This window comes from Lolium perenne, chromosome 1 (genome assembly GCF_019359855.2).
Source record: "Lolium perenne isolate Kyuss_39 chromosome 1, Kyuss_2.0, whole genome shotgun sequence".
Classification (NCBI taxonomy): Eukaryota; Viridiplantae; Streptophyta; class Magnoliopsida; order Poales; family Poaceae; genus Lolium; species Lolium perenne.
In genome coordinates this window covers 40712384-40719959 of record NC_067244.2, presented here as the reverse complement: position 1 = coordinate 40719959, position 7576 = coordinate 40712384, and positions in this window count along the sequence as shown.

The following is a 7576-nucleotide window of genomic DNA, read 5'->3' as shown; positions in this document are numbered from 1 at the left end:
GTCACCAAGCCCTTTGATGTCTATTGTGATGCATCCAAGACTGGACTTGGATGTGTGTTGATGCAAGAAGGCAAAGTGATATCTTACCTATCAAGGCAACTGAAGCAACATGAACAGAATTATCCAACTCATGACTTGGAGTTAGCAGCCGTAGTGTTAGCCCTGAAGGTTTGGCGTCATTACCTCATGGGTAATCGATGCGAGATATATTCCGATCACAAGAGCCTGAAGTACATTTTCACCCAGAAGGAGCTGAACATGAGACAGCGCAGATGGATAGAATTAATCAAGGATTACGACATGGAAATTCACTACCACCCCGGCAAGGCCAATGTGGTAGCGGATGCCTTGAGCAGACTGCCGTGTCAGTTAAACTCCATGATCGCAATAGAGCAACCAAGCCTGTACCAAGAGTTTGAACAATTCAGACTAGAGCTAGTGAGCGAAGGATTCCTCGCCAGCATTGAACTCCAACCCACTTTGATGAGCCAGATAAAAGAAGCCCAGAAGGGAAATGCCAGCATTGACGGAATAAAGAGTCAGATAGCTGCAGGAAAGGCACCAGGATTCACCATAGACGAAGCCGGAGTTCTTTGGTACAAAGAACGTCTCTGCGTACCATCGGACTCTGACTTGAAACAAATCATTCTGCAAGAAGCCCATGACACCCTTTACTCAATCCACCCCGGAGGTACCAAGATGTACCAAGACCTGAAGGAACAATTCTGGTGGCACGGAATGAAGCGAGAGATAGGAAGTTACATCGCCAAGTGTGATATCTGTCAGCGAGTCAAAGCAGAACATCAACGACCCGCAGGACTGTTGCAACCTTTACAGATTCCGGAGTGGAAATGGGATTCTGTCGGTATGGACTTTATCACAGGATTGCCCAAATCTAGCCGAGGAAATGACTCCATTTGGGTAGTCATTGATAGGTTGACCAAGGTTGCACATTTCATCCCTGTCAAGACCACATACCAAGGCCCAAAGCTAGCTGAGTTATACATATCCAGAATAGTCAGCTCGCACGGAACACCGAAGTCAATTGTGTCGATAGAGGATCACAATTCACCTCAAGATTCTCGCGAAAGTGCATGAAGGACTAGGAACCCGTCTGAATTTCAGCACAAGATACCACCCACGATCGACGGACAGATCGAGAGAGTCAACCAGATCCTAGAAGATATGTTGAGAGCCGTGTGCTAGAGTACGGATCCAAATGGGAAGACTGCCTACCATATGCAGAATTCTCCTACAACAATAGCTATCAAGCCAGCCACAGATGGCCCCCTTTGAAGCCCTGTACGGAAGGAAATGCCGTACCCCTCTGAACTGGTCGGAAGTCGGAGATAGTCAAGTCTTCGGCCCCGATGTTCTCCGCGAAGCCGAAGAAAAGGTGCACAAGATCCGCGAGTACCTCAAGACCGCCCAGTCCAGACAAAAGAGCTACGCCGACAAGAGACGCCGAGAGATGACATTCGAGATCGGAGATTTTGTGTATCTCAAAGTCTCACCCCTCAAAGGAATGCAGAGATTCCAACTTAAAGGAAAGCTCGCCCCCAGATATGTCGGACCATTCAAGATTCTGAGTCGCCGAGGAGAAGTCTCATATCAGTTGGAACTGCCGGAAGAGATGTCCGCCGTACACAATGTGTTTCACATCTCACTACTTCGGAAGTGCCTAGAAGTGCCTGAGAAGACCGAAGTATTCAAGAACATCGACCACAGAGCCATTGATATCAACAAGGACCTAACCTACCGCGAAGTGCCTATTCGCATACTGGAAGAAGCATTCAGGACCACCCGCACCAGAAGTATCAAGTTCCTGAAAATACAATGGAGTAACCACACTGAAGAAGAAGCAACTTGGGAACGCGAGGAAGATATGAAGAAGGAATACCCAGATCTCTTTAGTACCTAGTTTTCTCTAGATCTCGGGACGAGATCTTTTGTAAGGGGGAAGGGTTTGTAACATCCCAGGTTTCAACAAAATGAACAAGAGAGAATTTAAGAATCCAAAAATCAGGGTTAACAAAAACTTTTTCTCATCATATAGGTTTATGCATATAGGTCACCTTATTAATTATTTTGAGTGTGCAATTGCCATGATGTTTGCTTATGTGTTCTCTCTCACTCTAAAACCCTAACAATGATCACTTGATCACCCTTAGCCAATTAAAATTGAAATATAAAAGAAATCCCAAAAATCCATTCACTCTCACATAAGGCCTATGCCATTTTTGCAAATACTTAATCTAGGCCAATTTGGTTTGCACCATTACTTGTAAATGGTTACTAAACACTTATTAACACCTTTGGATTCAAGCCAACTCAATTCAAACCAAAATCAAACTCAAATTCCAAGTCACATGCAATATGGTCACTTGTGCCATTTTTAGTCTGATGGCCACTTTGAGCCCCTGGTTCTCTTCTTTCCACTTCTAAACTTTGTCAAACCTTTTCACCTCATCCAAGACAACATCAAGCACTACAACTTTGCCCAAAACCACCACCCCAAATTCATCACCAATTTCAAATGGGAAGCAAGCAAAGTTGGAACTTTCTCACATAATCAAGATCATATGCAAAATGTGATTTTGCATACCAACTCCATTTTGACCACCACCACCACCAAAATGCTCCACTTAATATATGATTACAACCCACCAAAAAGAATTTCAAAATTCGAAAATATTTTTCTTGCGGGCATTTCCACAAACACTTGGCAGGCAGGGTATCAAATTGAGCCCATACCTCATTTTCTACTTGGACTTGGTCCAACTTTGACTCCTCTGCACCCTGGAGCCTCCCTCTCACCTCACCACATCAACCTCACCACTTGCACTGGCCAGGTTTGGATTAAATCACCTCAAACATGCCATGCCGTGGCATGGCATGGCCTCACCATGCCATCTCCTCACCTGGTCATCTCCAGCCTGAACCACCGTGTCCACTAGCCTCCCCTCACTCTCCTGGACACGCCCGTACCATCCCATGGTCAACACGACGCACGCACACGCCGGAAACAGCGCGCCCGGTGGACGCCAGGCAACGCCCATGCCGCGCCGAGAGCGCGCATGGCGAGCACCCTGGACGCTCGTAGCGTGACGACGCCCGCGTCCTCGCATCACCTCAGCCCTCACGCTCACCGCCGGTCGACGCCTCACCTCACCGTGACACGCCCGGACACGCTCGCTGGCCGCGGGAACGCCGCAGTGACGAACGCGTCGACGCCCATCCGCCACTGCCCGCGAGCTCCTGTCAAGCTCACCTCCGCTGTAGTGCCTCGTTTTCCCCAAAATCAAGCGCGTCAGCACCGCATGGACGTCGCCAACACTCCGCGCCCATCACTTGGCTCTTCGCGGCCCTGGACCGACGGCGGCCATGGCGAACCTAGCCGGGCGCCGCGGCCACCTCCAGCCGCTATAAAAGGAGCACTCCGCGCCCCAAACTGAGCACGCCAATCTCTTCCCCACCTCACCGTAGTTCTCTTCGCCGCCTCAATTTCACCGAGATAGCCACCACACCGCTGCAATTGCTAGCTCGTTGCCGCCGCCCGTAGCCGAAGCTCGCCGGAGAAGGAAGCCGCCCCAGACGCGCCGCTGCTTCCAGAGCGCCTCCCCATCATCGACAACGACGCGGCGCTCCCTTCCGACGACCGTCGGAGCTCCGACGACGGCTCCGACCCCCTGCTGCCGCCGCGCTCGCCACTGCCTCTCGCCGTCGACGACGACAACCTCCAGCCGTTGGATCATCGCCTGATCCAACGCTCCTCACTTCCCCGTACCGGTTCGGTGAGTAATACTCACTGACGCGTGGCCCCCACGCGGTCAGACGGCCCGCTGCACTAGACGCAGTACTGGGCCGGCCCAAGTTCGTTTCCCGCGCAAGCCCACCTATTTGAATTCAAATTTGGAAATTAGATAAAATACACAATCTGAAGCAAACTTTGAAATTCATTTGTGACAAATCTACTCAGCCAAATTTTACAAACTTTATATTTCTGGAAACCTTATGAAATTATCTACACTTTGCCACTGGATAGAACCCTAGATCTTGTGTAGAATTAAAGTGGCAAAATAAACAAAGCAGGGACTTTTCTGCCTTGTAATAATTCTTAAAAATCAACCATAAATGCTTTTCAGTTAATTCCACCTCCAATAATTCACTTTTCACTTATACTAATTGTTTCTACAAGAATATGCTATGCTTACTTTGAATGATCATGGTTTAGTTGTTTTAAATGCCTTTATGGCTATTTTCTAGTCAAAGATATTGTCCAAAACTATTAATAAATCTTATGTGGGAGTTTTCCCTCATTTAAATCTTGTCACCACCAATTCCAAATGAAGTGGAGACTCTGGTTATTTAGGTCCCATAGGAATTGTTGGTGATATTAAATCTTTGTTATGCTAGAATTAAATGGTATGAGGTGCTCACCTCATTTAAATCTTTTTCTCCAAATGATAAGTGTGAAGAGGTTGACTTGGGTCAACCTAGGTCACATATTATGCATGAGAGAAATTAAATCTTAATAAGAGAATGAGAGGAAATTATTTCTCTGAATAATTCAAAGTAACCTTTAATATTAGTGTGAGAGGAAATTATTTTTCTTAATTAATAAGAAGAACCCATCCACCAACTTAATAGTAATATGTGATGCTAGTTTAAGTGTGTGAACCATGTTTGTGCATAGTTTAGTAGATTAGTTTGGTGTGATGATTGTGTACCCCGTATTCGTATTTTAGACGCTAGTACCGAGGAGTACCAGGAGGAGGAGGAGGTCTACTTCCAGGAAGAAGAAGACCACTTTGACCAGTTTCCCAACCAAGGCAAGATAATACTCTTGCAAAGTGCAAAGCTCACCATGAGCAAGGCATTACCCCATTTACTTTATGCTTATGATCCTATTTCCCAGTTTTACTTACAAGCTTTATTTACCTTTGTTTTATCAAAGTACCTTTGATTTATGTTTTACTAGGTTAGTACGAAGTTAGTACAAGAGTATCAAACTTAGCCTAGAAGCAAAGCAAATACTTAGCACCCCTCACACATAGTGGCTAGTGCTAAATTTAAAATGACTACTCTAGATGGGAACATGTGTTGATGAGATGATGATGGTTGAAAACCCTGGAATGATTAGTCATTTCCATTGAAAGATTTTGAAGGTGAATATGACACTGAAGTGGACTTGGGGATTTTGGCTAAAAACTGATGATTGATTGGATGCGATACCATTCCAATATTAAGTACCCCCACAATACCTGATTATGGGTAGGGCTTAGCTGGAAATTTATGTGTCTTAGTATGGGTTCCCTCTGAACACACATCATAGGGGTTATGCTTGAGGCTGCCTCCGTTGTTGAGAAATGATGTGAATTGAAGGTGAATTGTACGGCCAAGCCCTGTGCAGTTCCCGGGTTAACAGTTGGTTTTCACCGGGAGGCCAAGCTCATGGGGAGAGGTGCCTATACTAGGGTGTGTAAGTGAAAGGTTAACGGTTGATGATCCGCGTACTGAGTTACGATTATTCAGGGTTTTACCCCTGACGGATGAAATCAAATGTTGTGGCACAAGTGTGCGACCTCTGCAGAGTGTAGAACTATTCGAATAGCCGCGTCCGCGGATATGGACAATTGGAAAGGCCATTCTGTTTCCGTCATCAGAATTTATATCTTTGTGACTGGTGTTTTTGAACTTGAACTTGAACAGTGACTTTGACTATGAATCACAACTGAGTTGTGGGAATGACACTAATGTTCCCACTTGAGTTAGTTAGCACTTGGGGAGTTGTTTACAAAAGTGTTTATGAAATAAAATTGGCTTTATGCAAATAAACTTAGAGCTTAGAACACCTTTTTGTCAATGCTAGTACTTGCTTTAGTACTAGATTGCGAGTACATAAAGTACTCACGGCTTTGTCCCTGGCTATTCAAATGGCCAGACTATGAAGCCGAGCAGCAGTACGAGGAGGACGATCAGCAGGACGTCTACCACAACTAGGAGCTTCTAACGTCAAGCGTTGGCCTGTGGACTAGAGAGTCCTTGTATCTTACGCTTCCGCTATGAACTTGTGTTTGTTCGTTGATCATTAGATCAACTATTCGTGTAATATGGATCATGTGATTCCAATTTGTAAGACTTTATGGTTTGTAATGAATGATGACTGTGATACTTAACTATTATGCCTCGCAACAACAATTTCCTGGGATTGCGATGTATGACATAATAGGCATCCGGACTTAAAAATCCGGGTGTTGACAGATTGCACGTGAAGATGAAGCTGTTCTCGCATAAGTTGCAAGAGGGAGGTTCGGTAATGAATCACCTATCTTTCTGGAAAGAGATTGTTTCTGATTTGCAGTCTATAGAAGTTAAGTATGAGGATGAGGATTTAGGTCTTCTTCTTTTATGCTCGCTCCTAATTCTTTCAGTAATTTTCGTGACACCATATTATTGAGCCGCGACAAACTAACTCTCGCGGAAGTTTATGATGCTCTCCAACAAAAGGAGAAAATGAAATCTATGGTGCAGGCTGAAAGTTCGTCCTCCAAGGCGGAGGCATTAGAGGTCCGTGGCAGGACTGAGCAGCGAGATAACTACTACCACAACAACAGAGATAAGAGCAAGGGCGACAGAGGTCGCTCAAAGTCCAAAGGACGTGACAAGTTCTGCAGGTATTGTAAGAAATCTAACCACAATATTGATGATTGTTGGAAGCTGCAGAACAAGGAGAAAAGGAACGGAACTTACCAACCGAAAAATAATGATGGTAATGGTAAGGCTGTCGTTGTCACCGGTAAGGGTGAGGCTGATGTTGTTGCTGGTAGTGATAGTTCTGATGGAGATTGCTTAGCTGTCTTGGCTGCATGTGTTTCACGTGATGATGAATGGATTCTTGATACTGCATGTTCGTTTCATATTTGCTGTAACAAAGATTGGTTCAGTTCTTATGAGTCTGTGCAGAGTGGAGATTTTGTGCGTGTGGGGAATGACAACCAGTGCAGAATTGTTGGCATTGGTTCTGTTCAGATCAAGACCCATGATGGGATGACACGCACGTTGACAGGAGTGAAACACATACCCTCCATGGCGAGGAATTTGATCTCTTTGAGTACCCTTGATTGTGACGGGTACAAGTACAAAGGTGGGAACAAACTTTTGAAGGTATCATCAGGTTCTCTCATTATTATGATTGGTGATATGAATTCTGCGAAATTATATGTCCTTAGAGGTAGCACTTTGCCTGGTATTGCTGCTGCTGTTAGTTCTGATGAATCTAGTAAGACTAACCTTTGGCATAAGCGTCTGGGACATATGAGTGAGCTTGGCATGGCAGAATTGGCAAAGAGAGAGCTAATTGATGGCTGCGATTTTGGTAAGCTTGAGTTCTGTGAGCACTGCATCTTTGGTAAGCATAAAAGAGTAAAATTTAATGCTTCCGTTCATACCACCAAAGGCATTTTAGATTATGTACACGCTGATGTTTGGGGTCCGTCCCGTAGAACTTCTAATGGTGGTGCTAATTACACCGTTACTATTATTGATGATTACTCAAGAAAAGTGTGGCCATATT